The sequence below is a fragment of the Micromys minutus genome (assembly GCF_963924665.1).
Source record: "Micromys minutus genome assembly, chromosome: 1".
NCBI classification, from domain to species: Eukaryota; Metazoa; Chordata; class Mammalia; order Rodentia; family Muridae; genus Micromys; species Micromys minutus.
In genome coordinates this window covers 52,898,762-52,917,137 of record NC_137969.1, presented here as the reverse complement: position 1 = coordinate 52,917,137, position 18,376 = coordinate 52,898,762, and the positions used below count along the sequence as shown (strand labels likewise).

The window sequence follows — 18,376 nt, the reverse complement described above, 5'->3', positions numbered from 1 at the left end:
ATTACCAATCCCGGGCTGACGTAATGCTATTAATAGCTTCCAGGGAGAACTGGCCAGAGGAGGGGTGAAGGAGGGACGAGGGCGGGGCAAAGGGTGGGTGGAGACCGCAGACTTGGTGATGCAAGTGCGAGAAGGGGCGGTCACGGCGCGTCCTGCGCGCCTCGCACGCCCGGGACACACACACCCGCCCGCCCTCTATCTCCATATCAGGCCGGGAGCCGCCCGGGCGCACCGCCAGATGTGCGTCTTCGCCGCTGCGTGTTCCAGGCATGAGCCAATGGTGCCCAAGCCAGCGGCATGACTCCACCGCCCTGGCATCTCTCCCTCCGCTAGGTTGGGGAAGGGGGAGGAGGGGTGCTGGGAGGCGGGTCATGGCAGTGGCCCAGACTAGGTGAGGCCGGGAAGCGGGCACGACCTTTCTCTAAAATGCGTGGTCATTTTTTTCTAAAACTTCAGGAAAAGGCGCCTTCTCTGGCCAGCGGCCTAGCCTAAGAAGGGGTCCGGGAAAGGGTAGCAGTGACAGTCTCCCGCGTGAAGGAGGTGCCCAAAGTTACACTCCGGTGAATCCACACCGTTACCCGCCACTGTGACCTCCGCTGCCGCGGGGCCCACTAACATCTGTGGGTCAACGTAGACATTCGGCGGCCTCGTGTTCCCACGCGCGCGGCCGCGCACTCGCAGGAGCCTCCCCGAACCCGCTGAGAACCCGAGGTGCTTGTGACCAGACGCTGTCAGTTCGGGTTTGTTTATAATAACAAGCAGGAAACATTTTAAATGAACAGGGAATTCTCCGCGAAAACAAGAGCGTAGAAAGAGGAAAGATTTGGAGAGATCAGAGGCCACGTAGAGCAGGGATAAGGAGGGGCTGGAAAAAGGCGGCTCGGCTAGTCTGGGAGAGAGGAAGCTTTGATCTCTTCGCGCCCGGCCTGGGCGGGGGTAGGGGTCAACCTGGACCTCAGGAAATAAGAGGAAAACCGTCCCAGGTTTCGAGTGTATGTAGGAACAGAGGGCTGTGCTGGTGACCCGGTGGCCCGGACTAAGCACGCACCGCTTAAAGCCGGGACATGGGGGCCTCTTGTTCTCAAACCTGGTGGCGGGAAAGGCTGGGCGTACGGCTCGAATTCAGGCCAAGGCCACAGCAGACCTGGGTTTGAACCTTGAAAATAGTTTCCCGGTTCTGATCCAGTAATTTCCAAAGGTCTGGGCTGAGCGCAAGACCCATAGCTCATCAAGGGCTATGCGGCCCAGGAGTGGCGCACCTGCCTGGGAGCCGTTCGCGGGCACACTCGGGACAGAACGCCGAGGTGTAAAGACAGAGGCACCTGCTAATGCCTGCCTTTGAGAGGAAGGCGATCAGAAGGTCACAAGGTGGTAGTTTGGGGTGAGAAGCAGAATTGTCCGCTGTCGCTGCCCCAAAGCACCTGCCACCGGGACTGTTCCGGTCCCGAGGGAAGGTCGCACAGGGTATTACACCGTAAGGAACTGATGTCCCCTGAAACTAAACCAAGTTCTCTGCACCCGGGTTCCTCCAGTCCAAGGCAGAGTCTCGCCCTTCACAGGCCCCTGCCCTCCATCGAGACCCCCCAGAATCTCTCCGTCCTCGCTGGCCCGGGAAGCCTGGGGTGGTTCCGTCCCCGGAATCCTCTTAGATCCTTCCAGGATCTGACGGAATTGCCGTAGCGTCGCGCGGGAAGCGCCGGGCGAATGTTTTGCTTTGGTTTTTGCCTTGGTAACGGCTCTCGGGGCCCCACCCTCCGTCTCCCACGCCCACACTCCGCTCCCTCCAGCCCTCCAGCCGACCTGCCGTCAGGTAAACCCCGGGCGTGTCGCCACAGCCCCGGAGAATGTCGGGTGCCTAGAAATGAAAGTCGTTTGGGATCTCCTCGTGCCTGCCTCATCTCTTTACAGGCTGCCCTGGAATAAACAAACACCACTGTACAGCGTAACAGGGAGATGAGGGGGAAAACACACGAACCCCGCCCCCCAAGCCGCTGGGAACCCCTATAGAAACCCTTATTGCTTTCCGGATTAAACCGGAGTTCCATTAGCCCGCCAGACAGATTTATGGAGGTGGGTCCAGTCTTCAAGTGGAAAGCTCGGCCGACAGTTTCGAGAACCCAAGCAGCAAGACCAGCTCGCTCAGGACCGTGAAGGGTAGTGTGGACAGAAGCCCGCAGAGTTTCGTGGGCAGCTGGTTGTGGCCGTGGTGCCCTCCCCCACGCCCGCCTGCCTGCTGTTCTAACCATTAGCTTTCAATCTCCAAGTCGCACCTGGAAGAAATGCGCTCGGTTGTTTACAGAGCTTTGAGTCTGACATCCTCCGCCTCCCTCTTACTGAAACCCTGAAAGCGATAAGACTCTCCAGGGAGAAGTCGCCCCCACCTCCACTTGAATAAAACGCCTATCCCAGGCAAACAAAAGTCACTTTCGGCCGGACACAGTCCCCTAGGCTCCCAAGAGAATCGTAAAGCGCCTGAGAAAAACGGGAAGGAAGAGCCCCAAGGTCTGGACCAAAGGAAGTTGTCAACATCTGAGTCCCCTCGCTTCTCACTTTACCCTGACTTAAGGCCCCGGGTAGCGCCACGCAGAGGGGCAAGAAAAGTTCCCAGCACCCCCCGACCCCTCCAAAAACCCTGCTCGACACAAAGGCAAAAGAATGCCTGTCCAACCCGAACAGGAAGCCCCTGGCTAACGGGATTTCAGGGGTTAATCCCCAGGCAAAGAGGGGTAAGCAGAAACTTGAATGTTGTGGAGTTTTATTGCCAGAGTACCGCCCGGGGAGCCCGCATGCAGATCAGCTCTGGTCTGTTTTGCCAAGTGAGATAAGAAATGAAGACTTCATGCTGGGGCATGTACCAAAGGAAGAGGGAAAATTAAAAGGGGGAGGAGAAGGAACCAGGCAGCTAAAAACAGTCCCCTCGTGGCAACCAAAACTAAACACAAAAACATTACAGGGAGCCAAAAGCAAAAAAGGAAAAAAAGAAAGTTCAGAGATATTTAAAGGTTTTTTGCAATTCAGAGGGCGATCCCTTCACATTCCTCTGCCGCTCTATGTTCTCCAGACTCTGAAGCTGTATTTGCTCAGCGAACTCTGGAAACAAGGCGCCCAGAGAAGCGTGAGCTGACGGGCTGGCCCGTCTGTGCTCAGGTCTTGACCCCACTTCTCCACCTTGGAAAGCCAGTCGGGCGGATTTCTCCCGAACCCACCTCTCGGCCAAACAGATTGTGAGAACTGCTAATTAAAGAGCACATCCTCACACCCTCAGGGAAAGAAAACAGCACACAGTGGGAAGACCCTTGATTGGCTTGTGAATGCGGCAATCAGTGGCCATTGGCCCCTAGCTCTGTCCTCTGGCTTTATCTCCAGGTTTAAATGTTCTCCCACATCGTGTACAAACAGTAGCACCAAGTGCTTAAGAAGGAGGCTCGCAGTTGGAGTCTTCAGTAATGGCATCTGTGACTGTGGATCAGGAAGGAAGGCTTTCTAGGGTGCTTGCTCTCTGTCCCCTTCATGATCGAGAATCCCAAATACCCAGAGTGACAGTCTCGAGGTGGCTTCCCAGGGGGAAAAAAAGCCACAGGAGTAAACCTTGTTCTCCACCCACAACTCATCAGACACTGGGTTTCTAGGTGCTGGAAGATGGCAAATAGAAAATCACCTGGGCTGGGCTGGGCTGGACGGGGACTCCAGCCCCTCTGTTCTGCCTTTGTTATCTTGAGAAGGGCAGGTCCTCTTCCCAGGGTTTCCATTGTGTGTGGAGGTCCCTGGGCTGGACTGAGGGGCTCCTGAAATGGAGACAATCTTTCCCCAGCCACCCAACTGCCCTGTGGATTTCTGAGAGCCTAAGAGGCAGCTCTGGGGAAAGCTGTTGCATGGCCCAGTGATTAACCCTTCTCTGAAAAGTACAGCTGAGAAGCCCTGTCAGATTAGATTCTAGGACACAGCCTATCCTCCCATTCCCCTTCTCCCTCAACACTTCCAAAAGTTAACTCACGGGGTACCCAGCCACAGAGGAGCTCACCCAAGGCAGGCACTAGATCTTTTGAGGACATCTTGCATGTAGACAATAGACCGCAGCTATTCCCACTTCAGAGAGGAGACCTTCAGGCCCCAGAAATCTGAGCTGAGGTCAGGGAACCCCAGGTCTTAATAGGATATAGTAGGTCTGAGACCTGCCCACCAGTTGACCTCCAGCAACTGGATGCCTGTGTAAAGTCATAAATGTACTATCTCAGCTTGGTAATCTGAAAAATGAGATTATTCAATATTATTTTCCTTCAAAGCATTGCTATAAATATCAAATAATATGGCAGATGTGAAAGTGAGCAAGAAATAGGTTAAAAAAATCATGCCAACAGGTATCTAGCTAGACCAGGCTGTGCGCGCATGTGGAGCTAAGATGAGAACACGACAAATGTTTGAGGCCACCTGTGAGGCACAGCAGTTGGTGCCTAGCCTGGGCTATATAGCAAGACTCTGTCTCTCAAACATAAGCAAACTCCTCCTACAATAGTATTCTGCCGTTATGAGAATTAGAGAAGAGGCAAAAAGAGAAAAGTGCCTATAATCTCAACACTGTCAATATTTTTAGTTATCATCTTTCTGATGTTTTTTCCCTCTTTCATTATATACATGATTTTAAGATACAGTTATGGTTTTATATACTGGCAACCTTCATGCCTGTTCTTTTGCTTATCACTCTGGATAGTATATTACTATCATTTTTTCCTTCTTTAAATTATGTCCTTCTTTAAATTAAATTACACTTTATTGTAAGACAGAGGACACATACCATTGTTTCATAGAACAAATATACGTAGATTTAAATAATAAAACATACTAAGGATTATCACCGGAAGCAGACCGACAACTCCAGTGTTTAGAAGTCCACATACAACTCTCCTGATGCTATCTGCTTCTGCCTCCCAGTGGGAACCACTGCCCTGACTCGATGCCATAGTCTGTGAGAGTTCATGGGTGTTACATAACTCAGTTGTTACTCTACATTAGCATTTACGGTGCCACCAACATTTTGCTAATGTGCTAGACACACTTTAGTCTTTTTGATGGGAAAGACACCAACTGCCAGCTTCCTTTGGGTTACTTAAATGGAGTTAGGAGAGGATCTTGGTTCAATCTTCAAGTGCTACACACGCTGGAAGAGAGAGATTCCAGGAGCTAGAGACACCTGTGCATCCTTCCTTGTTTGCTAACATCTAAAGAAGAAACCGTGCAGGTGCTTTTCCTATGGAGCATGTCCTTTAACCTTTCCAGCTGTACTTTTGAGACCCCTCAGTCTGTCCATTATGGAACAGGAAATAAGAGTTTGCAACATGAGAGAGGGATGACCAGCAGGACCGCCTGGCAATGCGTCTGACTGTGCCTTCTGCAGAATTCTCGCTGTGGCTATAAGCTGTGCTGTAGTCCTGGCTCCTCTAAGCCAGCATGGTGACATGGATGACAACCAGAGTAGCTGTCCCCTCCTCAGTCTGAACCTGGAGCTGGTGCCAGAGTCAGGTGGCAGTAGTTTTCAGAACTACACAACACCAGGTCTAAAAGGACTCTGGACGCCCTCTGCGTCCATCTGTCTCAGACACAGACACAGGACTCTGCACCAGAGCCTCGGAGCAAAGGCAGGATGTGTTGGGGCATCTGCTGCACACAGCAGGTGCTTAAAGCACTGTTTGGCCGTTCACAAGTTTGGATGTGCTGAGTTGGAATGTAGGTCCATGAGAATGTTTACAGACAAAGAGAAGATAACAAATACATTCTGGATTTGGGGTGTACTCCTGGAAGCCAGATGTGTGGACCCTGAGGAGATTTGCTTTTTGTTTGTTTGCTGGGTTGTTTTTTTTTTTTTTTTTTAATTCTCTTTAGATAATATTAGCAAGCTACTTTGGTGAATAATAGCTGTGATCCCAACACTCAGAAGGCTGGTGCAGAACATTGTAAGCCTGGGGGCAGCCTGGGTTACATGGAGAATCCCAGATCAGTACCAGTCCCTGTCACAAAGAAAACCCAGCTGGCCTTAAAACCACAGAGATCTGCCAACCTCTGCTTCTAGAGTGCTGGGGTTAGAGGCAGGCGTCAACATAGCAGCTTCTCCTTCCTCTCTTTGTGCATTAGTTTCATAGGCCCCAAAGTTGTCAGAAATGTCTACAGACCCCAATGGAAAGTCCCATCTCAGAATAACTGACTGATTTGAAAAGAAATATTTTAAAAAATCAATATATGTCACAATTACACAGAACACGTTCCATGCAAGGCACATAGTAAGAACTCTCAAAAATATTATCGTCTTATTTGATCTTCACACTAGCTCTGTTGGGCTGGTACTATTTTCTCAGTTTTATAGACAAGGAGAACAAGCACAGAAAGGTTAAAGAAAACTGCTCATCGGAGGTTGAGACCAACACAGGTCTGTCTGGTGGACTTTAAGACTTCTGCTAAGCATCCTTGCCCTCTAGATCCTGGAGAGCTTCACCTGGGCTTATTTTCTTGGCTGTGTGGTCCTTCTTACCCAGCCTCCCGAGAGCTGGATGCTTGTTGACCTTACCAGGAAATCCTTACTCCCGAAATTCCAGAAGATTCACACTTGGAAAATGCCAGCAGTTCCCTGTGCCTTCGGTGATGTTGGACTCCCTGCCAAATTTGCCATTATTCCCTAATTTGCTTTAACCACAGACATAAGCCCTGCTATTGACTGAGTAAGCTGAGCAGGGCTTTTTAGACTTTTATTCCGTTTCCCGAAATATGACAAACTGAGGCAAACTGAAGTCATCTGATGAGGGACTCGTACTTGAAACTGGAGTGGCCGAGGGAGGACTGAGTCACTCCCGTGAGCTGAGACTCATCAATCAATCCATCAGCTCATGTCCTATTGCCAGACACTGCTCTCAGCAGTGTGCTCAGACTGTGTGCTCACAGGGGCAGGGTAGGAACACTCCTTGACCTTGAGGAGATTAAAAATCTTCAGGTGGCAAATGAGTATATAAAATAGCATCATCTGGCAGTCAATATTTTAACAAGAACCTACTGTGTTCTGGCACTGTGCTCAGAGACACAGTGAAACATCTCAGTTCTCCAGCACTCATGGGGGGACAGGCTTGGCCACAAGTAGTGACAGCCCAGTGTCATCCAGGCTGACCCGGGCAGAGAAGCTGTATCCAGGGAAGTTGGCAAGCATTGATAAATGAATCTTCTTAGGCAAAGGAGGAGAGAGTGTCTCAGACAGAGATGCACAGAAACCCATGGGTGTCTGGCTTATCTCTGCCCATTCTCAGCTCCTTGTCTGGTTCCACACAACGGATCTGCACAGACAATGAAGAGAAACAAAGATTTTCGAAGGTGTGGTGCAAGTGTGAAAAACAGGACTCAGGGGCGGAGCTGAAGAAAGTTTCAAGGACATAGAGCTGGTGACCAGCTATTAAAGAGCAATGAAGCATTTCATAATCAATCTGAACTATGCCCCCAGGGTCAAATGTTGGGAGACAGGGGATATCATAGGGTCTTCCAACAGCAAATATGCACGAACAAACAAGCTAGCCCAGGGTAGCTAACATGCTAGCTAGCTGCCACACATCAGGCAGATGAAGATTCAAAGCCAGGCAGAAGGGAAAGCAGGCCCACTTCAGTGCATGTTTCTGATGAAATAAAAAGTATCCACAAAGCAGTGCTCTGGCATGTTCTGACATTTTAAGTGGACCCTCCTCGCATTTAGATCTTGTCATTTTACCATCCAAGATTCCATCATGAAAGCCAAACTTCAGAGAAGGAGTCACCTTACCATTGCCTGTTGAAGTGAACAGAAGGGGATTCTGGGATTTAGATGTGGGCATCAGATGCCCCAGCTCTGGTGATAGATGTGTGTGTGCAGAGAAAGCCGACTAGGGAGTGTGCAGGCTAAGGGGGAGACTCTAGTTCTTGGGAACAGACCAAGGGACAACCTCTGAATGGCAGCATGTTGGGGACACCAGACTGACAGAAAACAAGAAGGGGATCAGGGAGAGTGGGTCTCTAGGGATTTTGGAAATTTACTCTTAATTACCAAGCACCAGGTAAGTCTATTCCACTAGTTTGAAGCTGGGCACAGGGTTTTCCTGAGGACTGATGGGACCATGGCCATGGTTGTGAAAAGGGACAATGGGATTTAATCAGCAAGGAACCAGGAGGAGCCAAGTCTTCAGCCTGCATAACTGACAAGTTGAAAAGGGGGAAATGTAAGTAACAGTCTACAAAGCCCATTGTTATGTGCAATTGATACATGCTACCAGAAAGATTATAAAGAGACTTTACTGGGTGTGGTGGTTCATATAAGTACTTGGGAAACTGAGGCAGGGCGATGAGTTCATTACTAGCTTTGGCTACAAAAGGAGTTTGAAGCCAGTTAGGCTTCAAAATATCCTATTGTGGGGGTAATTAAAAGTTTTTGTTTTCATTTTTTTTTTTAATGTTCTGCCACTATTTACTACTGGGCATGGTGATGCATGCCCATAATTCCAGCACCCAGGATGCTAAAGCAGGAGGATTGCTGATAATTCGAGGCCAACCTGTCTCAAAACAGACTAAACAAACCAAACAAACAAACAAACAAACAAACCAGCCCCACAAAACCTGATTCCCAGCACTCTGAAAGTCCCAGCAGGAGATGGTCAACATGAGAGTACCTAGAGCCACAGAGCAAGTTCCAGGTCAGTACTTGCCTCAAGACAACAAAAAGAAAGATAAGCAATTGTTTATAAGGGAGATGGAACTTCGGGAATTCCAGCAGGAACAATATAAGGCTTAAAAAAAGTAAGACAATGTATTGTAAACAGAACAGTTGGGATTCAGCTGTTCTGTTCAAGTGTCTGCGAAAGATAAAATCAAGATTAAGATGTTCTGATTATTACAAGACTCTAATTCTTGTTGGTCGATGGGTGATTCTTCCCCCCTCATCTACTTAGAGACTTCTGAACTAATGTATACCTGGAGTTATCACAGAGAAAGGAGCCTCAGTTGAGGAAATACCTCCATGAGATCTAGCTGGAAGGTATTTTCTCAACTAGTGATCAAAGCGGGGGAGGGCTCAGCCCACTGTAGGTGGTGCCATCTCTGGGCTGGTAATACTGGGTTCTATAAGAAAGTAAGCTGAGCAAGTCAGTAAGTAACATCTCTCCATGGCCTCTGCATCAGCTCCTGCTTCCTGACCTGCTTGGGTTCCAGTCCTGACTTCCTTTGGTGATGAGCAGCAATGTGGAAGTGTAAGCTGAATAAACCTTTTCCTCTCCAACTTGCTTCTTGGTCATGATGTTTGTGCAGGAATAGAAACCTGACTACGACATCAGAGATATCTATGAATGGACAAAGACAGAAGTTTATGTTCGGATGAGCATAAAAGAAACAAAACCAGGGGCTTCTAAAGAGCACCATTGCAGATTGGCCCAGCCTGGAAGAAAGGACTGAGATTTCATCCAGACATAATCTTGGATCTGTGAATGCATGTTTTGATGTCAGGGACGAGAAGGATCATATGAGAAATAACCATTTCTAAGGGAGGATGTGGAATGTCTAATCCTTAGTAAATTAATTCTGCTGCTAACCCTGCAGCCGAGGACATAGATCATGATTCATTTTTCTACACTAGTACCAGCAACCTTGGAAACATTCCAAGGCCCATTCCCCCCCCCCCCCCCCCCGCGCCGTGTTAACCAGGGTACAGCCCCAAAGCCCCCTGCCGTGTTAACCAGGGTACAACCCCAAAGGCAACAGGTGTTCGGCTCTACCATTTCTTGGCCTGGAACATTGAAATGTAAAAATGCCTGGGTTAACAGGGCCAACTCTGGAGAGACATGTAGTGTTGGGACACACCTATAGACAAAAGGAAAACGCTAAGGATGATGGGAGTTTAGTAAGTGAGATGCTGCCAGTCTGCTGGCCCTTCCTTCCCTCAGCCTCTTTCTCTCCTTTAACCTGCTGGTCTTCGCTATTCCTAAACTTCCCTCTTCTTCTCTCACTCTGCTCTAGTCTCCATCTTGCTTCCCCATTACTCTCTTCTGCTTCCCTCGGCCCGCCATATCCAGCCTACTTTTTTCTCTTTCTGTTCTGGAATCGTCCTGGTAATGATGTCCATTTTCTCTCTTAGCACCATCAAAACTTCCCTAACATCGGATGAGTCATGGCAGCTGTTTCTTTACTGCGCAGCTCCGAAAGCCGTCATTAGCAAGTTTCTGGCCATCCCGGGCTACATATCGAGACCACAAGATGCAAATCGGGTATCGTGGCACAGGCTCACGGGCTCAGTATTTAAAGAGTATCGAGGCTGTGAATTCCAGGCCTGTTTGTTCTATACTGTCAGAGTTAAAGAAATAAAGTAACAAGATATATACATCATAAACACAACGATTAAACAATGAAGAGCCAGAAGAGCTACAAAAATGGCCGGCTACATAGAGAAGAGATACAGAAAATTACTAGTAAGCCGGAGCACCTGCGGTGATAACTTTTGAAGTTCCCTACTGTCTGGTGATGGTACAAACCTCAGGAAGGAAGCCCTTGCCCTTCCCTGTTGATCCAGGGTTCCGACATGGCTAGAGACACACAGTAAAGTCACACAGGACGTTTGTACTGTCCCGGTCTCCAATGTACCTGCCTGGTTGGATCTGGCTTCTTTTCCCCTAACCCAGGGCACTCATACTTTGCTGATCTGAAAAGAGCCCCAGATGTACAGAGTTTGAGGAAGAGCACATCTGCTTAGCCCTCCAGTGTTTGCTCAGTGTGTTAAAGATGACACCCTTTGCCACAATCCAGAGAGGAGTCTCTCTCTCTCCTTCCTTCTCTCCCTCTCCCCCACTCTGTGCATGTGTGTGTGTGTGACATTACAAAGCCTTAGCTGTAACTTTCACGGCCCACACTGCACTTCTGCGCTGGCTCCTTACACGCCCCAACACGCAAAGCCCAAGGAAACGCAAACTGAAAAGGAAACCACCTGAGTCACCGTGTTTCCTTTTATCACCAAAGCAATGAACTCCCACACAACTGAGGTGCTCTATTTAGGTTTTAGAAACGTCATCCTTGTAATTAAAGAAGGCTATTACTGTACAGTAAACAATTAGAAAACATGTTCTTAGAAACACCTCTCTGATTCATGAACGTTTGTGCGGTGAGGTAAGAGAGGTGGAACTCTTAGCTAACAGCTGGTGAAGGGATCAGGGGATCCTGACTTCACACAGTCAGCCTCGGCGTGGAAAAACCGTGGAGACATGGGGCATTTAACTTGCAATGATCATGGGGGGAGATTTAGTTTAAAATATACTCTTTCCTAACAACAATTCACGTGGCATTTGTTTGTTCTTTCTCCCTGGAAGTATTTATTGACTGTACTCTGTCCTTCCTGTAGGGTGAGGACCACAGACTACTTGCACTGTGAAGTGCCAACCACTTGGGGCGCTTCTGGGTTTCTGAGATTCTCTTCTGCCCAGGATTTCTTCCTTCCAAGCCACCCCAACTTCCCCAGCTGTAAAACTGCTGTTTTGGTTCATTATTCAACCTTCCGATTCTACGCTGCTCATGGTGGTGATGACCTGTAATCTCAGCACACGGACCACAGGGGCAGGATACTCAGGAGTCTAGGATCGTCCTTGTCCACATAGTGAATGAAGTAGAGGCCGGCCTGTACCCGGCCCTTACCTCCCCAAAACCAAAGCCACTCCCCTGTGAACATGGTGTAAGTCACATCCAGGATTAGCTATGTCATTTCAGGGCCCCACGACAAAGTGTAAGCGTGGAGTCCCCGTTTCAGAGTGGCATTTTAATTGTGTCTTTGATAGGGGCTGCAGTCCTTGGCTATTCCACATGCAGCACTGCACTGAGGACAGGAAGCAAATGCTCCCCACGTTGCCTCCAGGAAGCAGCACCCAGCACTATTTTGGTTTATCAGTAGTGGGTAACCAGTCAGAGCAAACCATTCTAGGGTCACCTCAAGTGTCTTTGAACCCAATCAGGGCTGACGCACTTCTGGGAGCATAAGGCTAAAGCTGGGCTTAGGTCTCCTGCTGGATTTGAACTCTTAAACCCAAGAAACTAAGAGCCTTGCACTGAGTGAAAAGGGCAGAGAAGGTCACCATCAGGCAGGGCTGGCCACCACAGTAAGTCTCTCTTTAGTCTTTAAGTCATTTGGACTGGCTTTTCCCACACTTGCTTACAGCAATCAGAACATTAAACATTGTACATACAAGGCTCTTGTTTACATCTTGTGTTTTATGGCTTCTGAAGATGAGCCGGAGTTCAGCATCCTGGACTCTGCTTCTGTCTGTAGACCCCTCTCTCCTGCCACACTCATTTGAGGCGTTTCTGTCTCGTTCTCTCTTGTTGCTTCATCTCTTCCTATTCTTTCTTCTAAGACAGTCGTGATGGCTGTGTTGGTAAACCGAGTGGCGGGGGATGGGAGGGTAGTGGCAAGACAGAGGGGCTCTTGTTGGCCAGACAGTAGAGCCTGCTCTGTGAGCCCCAGGTCTCACTGGGAAACCCTGCATTTAAAGGCAAGGTGGATGAACTGGGAGGAATGACATGCAGGCTTGTCCCTGGGCTTACAGGTACACACGCATGTGTACACATGAGCACACACACGCCCTTCCCAATATTTAATCTCTTTGTCTTTCTGGGATTTTTGTTTGGTTTGGTTTGGTTTGGTTTGGTTTGGTTTGGTTTGGTTTGAGACAGGGTCTCTAAACATGCTGTGTAGTGGAACTTGGTTCTACCTTCTTTAGTTTGTGCCTCTGAGGACTGCAGTCAATTTTCATGCCTTCCTGTGCTTGAAATTCCATCCTTCCCTTTTTCTTTCCTCCCTCCCTCCCTCCCTCACTCCCTTCCTCTCTCTCTCCCTTCCTTCTTCAAGACAGGGTTTCTCTGTGTAGCATCCCTGGCTGTCTTGAAACTCCCTTTGTAGAACTCACTGTCTGGCTGAGATTTCTTTAAAAATTACTTTTAGAGGCTGCTGAGATGGTTCAGTCACTAAGAGCAGTGACTGCTGTTCTAGAGGTTCTGAGTTCAAATCTCAGAAACCACATAATGGCTTGCAACCATTTGCAATGGGATCCAATGCCCTCTTCTGGTGTGTCTGAAGACAGCTACAGTGTACTCATATGCATAAAATAAATCTTTAAAGAAATTTCTTTTAATTATGTATATTCGTTGGTGTATGGTGCATGTGTAAGTACAGGTACCCCTGGAGCAGGAGTTACAGGTAGTTTGAACCACCCAACATGGGTGCTGGGAATTGACCCTGGTATCTGGCAAGAACAATACATGCTTGTAGCCACTGGGCCATCTCTCCAACCCTCGTGTCTGAGATTTCTTATAACAAAGCTATTTTAGAATAACTTACCATCAAAGATAATGGACCAAAGGCCTTCCGTCAAGCAAGGTGAAACCTCTTACTGGAGCAGAAGACCAATGGATGCTGTGACTGACTCACAGGCCCTTGTGGGCTGGCAGGCTCTCGATGCCAAGCCCCACCCTCACCTCTGTCATCAGTGGAGCTCCCCAGTGTGATGGCCTTTGATCAGTGCTTGGATGGGCACAGGCCAAGGCTTCCTGTAGGTTCTAAGTTGTGATAGCATCTTAGGTAGCAATGTTGAATGTTGTCAAGGGACCTGTACTGTGGATTTTCTCTGCCTAGGGAGTCTGCAGGGCGGAATGCTTCTTTAAAGATGAATCTTGAAGGGGTGGGTGGTCTGGGGGTGTAGCTTAGTCCATAGAGAGCTTGTATGGTGTGTATAAAGCCCAGCACTTCAGACACCAAGTGGGGGTCTACATTTGTCATTCCAGCCCTTGGAAGGCAGAGAGGGGATGATAAGTTCAAATTTAGAAGTTCAAGGCTGTTCTTAGTACATAGTGAGGCTGTGACCAGTTTGGGGTACTTGAGACCTTGTCTGAAATAAAAAAAGTAAAACAGATGAGTGGGAATGGGGTGGGGGCCTTCCAAGCACAGGAAGCAGATCCTACAAAGGTATGGAACATGAAGGAAAAGGGCTCTCTTCAGAAAGGGAGAGGAGACCTGTCTCCAGGTAAGAAGAATGACAGATGAATATGTCTAGGAAAGCTGCTTGAGGTCAGGATGCCTGTGGCTTTGACCGTTTGCTATGGATTTAAATCTTGTGACAAACTGGGAGTCTATCAAAGGTCACATTCTTTGTGAAGAGGGATGTCAGTGTAATCTGGCTTTAACATCTGTCACCCTATAGGTTGTCAGGGTTTGTTCTGCTGATCTGGCTGGGCGGCCAGGTATGCCTTTCTTTCCTCACTACAATGTGTGTGCCCATCCTGGAGCTCTGTGTCTCCACTGGAAAGGGTGACCTTCCCCGACAGAGGAGGGCTTTCCAGGTCAGGGTACAGCAGTAGTCTCAGTCCTCTGTCAGGAAGTCAAACGAGCTCTCAGGGCAGACACCATTTTTTCTTCTTACTTTACATTCGACTGGGAGTTGGGATGATGGAGGAAAAATACGTGCTTCTCTGGACCACTGAGGCACCTGGCTGTGGAGTTCAAGGGTCTATGTTACACCCCACACTCCGAATTCACCATTAAGCACAACTGTTAAGCTACGGTTAAGAACACAGAAATTAAGACAGATCTATCTATTCAGGCAACACACCATCTCAGCCCCTCAACCAGACCCACCGCAAAGAGGGCTCCTTGATCCTCTCAAGTGTCCTTGTCATCACCTAAGTGCCTGGGACACACGCCTTAAAGCCAGTGAGAGCAGTGAAGACCTATCCGGCTCCTCAAATGTTGCCCATATCCAGGGCTAACCTCATAAGGTGTTCACAGAGGTCCATTAAGCTTCTGTAGCCATTCACAGGAGTGTTTTAGAATCAGATTTTCTGAGGAAAGTTTGCCATCATACAGTGCCATCGTGAAAGAACAAAAAAGCAGCTATAGCTCCAAATTTAAACTGAACTAAAGTTTCAAATGTATTTGTAAGTTGGGTGTGGTGGACCAGGCCTATCATCCGAAAACTTGGAAGGCAGAGGCGGGAGGATCAGAAATTCAAGGTCAACCTGGGCTATATGAAACACTGTCTCTCCGAACTTTCTTTTTTTTAAATCCATGAAGAGAAATGAAAGTTATATCATCTGCAGGAAAAGGAGATAGTAGGGAGATGATGAGGCAAACTGTCAGTCTCAGAAAGACAGACGGGGCATGTTTTCTCTGAGGTTGGCTAGTTTGATAGAATTGCACATGAGTATAGGGTAGGGACGTGGAAGTGAAACCACTGAGGGGAAGAGAGGGGACTGACAGAGAAGACGTAGGGAGAAAAGGGAAGGGACATAGTGAGGGGACGTGCTCAACTGCACTGCTCATATGGATGAAGATGTAAAAATATGTAACTTGAAAAATGCAAATTAGAAAAAGCATCCTTACTCTCCTACCCCATACAGTTCCCCTGCTTCCCTGACCACAGAAAGTTGACAATTCAATAGAAATGCGTGAGCAAGGAGAAGCATAAAGTGTGGGGAGGAAGCTCTCATTCTTAGTCATCTGGTAATGATGCTCAGGTCCATTTGGGGTGCACAGTGGTTTCCAGTGCAGCCCGATATGAAGGAAGCGGGGATGGCATTCACTGACTTGCTCTGGACATTCGCGCAGGACAAACAGAACCAGCTTGTGATAGATCATGTCCCACTCCCTAATGATGACATCCAAGTCCGCTAGAAAGAGAAGTAGGACCAGCTTCATGCTCCCAAGCCCAAGGGTCCTTGCATACTCTACAGACTCTACAGCGATGTCTTCTTTTGGACTGTAGGAAATAGGGCTTTTTTTCTTTTGGGGGTTCTGCATACTCCCCCCTCTCTGTGTATGTGTGTGTGCATGTGTATGTGTGTGTATGTGTGTGGGCATGTCTGTATTTATGTCTGTGTGTATACATGTGTATGCATGTGTGTATGTGTGTATGCCTGTATATGTGTGTGTATGTATATGCGTGTGTATGTGTGTGTACATCTGTGTGTGTATGTGTGTGTATGTGTACATCTGTGTGTATGTGTGTGTGTATACATCTGTGTGTATGTGTTTGTACATCTGTGTGTATGTGTGTGTATGTATATATGTGTGTGTACATCTGTGTGTATGTGTGTATGAATATATGTGTGTGTATGTGTGTATGTACATCTGTGTGTATGTGTGTGTATGTATATATGTGTGTGTACATCTGTGTGTATGTGTGTGTATGAATATATATGTGTGTATATGTGTGTATGTACATCTGTGTGTATGTGTGTATGTACATCTGTGTGTATGTGTGTGTATGTATGTGTGTGCGTGTGTATGCATGTGTTTACTAGAGAGGTCAGAGAGAGAGCTGGTTCTCTTCTACTATGTGGGTCCCATGGATCTAACTCAGGTTCTCAGGCTGCAGGCACGCACCCTTACTAGCTCAATCCTCCTGCCAACCTCTTCCTCAGAAATTTTCTAGTAATGAACCCCGAGTTAAAGTGCTGCAGAAAGGGTCATATTGAGTCTATCTCGAAGTTTTTCCAATGGTAACTAAAGGGTGGAATGAATGAGGAATAATTCCAAGAGAGCTCTGACCGGTGAAGGCTGCAATGGTGCTCGGAGCAGGAACTTTCAGATAAATAGATTCCTACTCTGAAGTTTACAGTCAGGATGCCAGGATGCTGGTTTGCTTGTTTCTTCCTTCCTTCTTTCCTTCATCTCTTCCTTCTTTCCTTCCTCCCTTCCTCTCTTCCTTCCTTTCTTCCTTTCTTCTTTCCCCCTTCCTTCATCTCTTCCTTTTTTCCTTCCTCCCTTCCTCTCTTCCCTCCCTCCCTTCCTTTCTTCCTTCCCCTTCCTTCATCTCTTCCTTTTTTCCTTCCTCCCTTCCTCTCTTCCTTCCTTCCTTCCTTCCTCCCTTCCTTCCTTCCTCCCTTCCTTCCTCTCTTTCTTCTTTCCTTCATTCCTTCCTTCCTTCTTTCCTTTCCTTCCTTCCTTTCTACTTTTTTTTTTTTTTTTTAAAGACAGGGTCTCAGGTAACCCAGGCTACTCTTGAACTGGCTAGGTGTCTGAAGTTGACCTTTAACCCCTCCCTTCCCTACCTCCACCACACTCAGTTGTTGGTGACTGTAGAGATGAAAGGCAGGGTTTTGTGATGCTAGACAAGAACCTTACTGACTGAGCTACATCTCCCGTCCTGTTCAGACCGGTGTCCTCTGGGGCTTTCCCCATTGTCAAGACTCCATGGTCTTTCTTCCTCTTCCTCAAGACAACAGTGAGAGAGAACCAAACTTTTCCAGGCAGGAGGTCTCACCTGGCTACAGCTTGCAAAGGAAGCCACTGAGACAGGCACCTTTTTTGACTCAGACTGAACACTGGGGTCAATACCCCTTCTTCACCCCACATCTGAGTCTCACTGGGTCAGCAAAGGGACTGTTTCCCTGCAGGCTTGACTCTGGCTTGCCAAATTAAAGATTATTGTTATTACTGTTGCTATTGTTAGAATTATGCATAGGCTTGTGCCTGCACTGGAGTTGGGGTGACAGGTGGCTGCGAGACTCTTGGCGTGGGTGCTGGGGTCTGAACTCAGGTCCTCTCAAAGAACAGCAAGTGTTCCTAATGGCTGAGCCATCTCTCGTGCCCCATGACACAACCTGTGCACTTTGCTGAAACAATAATATAGCTTTGAACCCACATCTTCTGCTTTCTAAGGCTCCGTTGGTTGGCACTTCCGGTCTGCATTCATGAGCTATTTTCTATTTTGTTTACTTTGCTTTGAGTCAGACTCTCATTCTGTCGGGCTCCTGCCTCAGCCTCCTCAGTACTGGAATTAAATGTGTGTCACTATACCCAGCTCAGACTCGAATTTCAAACCTCTTACATATTTCTATATATGTAAGCATATAAAAGCATATTTAGTGTTACTTTTACTGTTGTTGCTTTTGAGACAGGGTTCCACTATGTGTCCCTGACTTGCCTGGAATGGCTGGTTTTGAACTCATGACAATCCAATCACTGCCTCCTCAGGTCTGGGAGTGCATTGCCAAGCCTGGTACACGATTAATCTTGACAGACTTAGAATCGCTATCCCAGCAAACCTGGCTCATCCCTGAGGAAGTCTCAAGCTGAGTTAACTGAAGTGGTCAGGTTCACCTTAAATGGAGGTGGCACCTGTGGGCAGCACCATCCCGTAGGTTAGGTTCTAGACTAAACATAACAGGAAGTGAACTGAGCACCAGCACTCGTCTCTCTGCTTCCTGACAGAGGGCAATGTGATCAACCACCTCATGCTCCTGCTGCTGGGGCCTTTTATAATGGATTAGATCGTTCCAACTGTGAGTTGCACCCTCCACCCCCATCCCCACCCCCTAGGTACTTTAGAGTGTTTATTCACAGCAACACAAAAGT

General features: G+C 48.0%; 1 protein-coding gene across 1 annotated transcript in view; it reads right to left on the bottom strand.

The window, feature by feature from the left end:
- ATF3 (activating transcription factor 3) overlaps positions 1 to 18,376 on the bottom strand; it is a 47,286-nt gene that overhangs the window by 12,977 nt on the left and 15,933 nt on the right. The window lies entirely within an intron of this gene.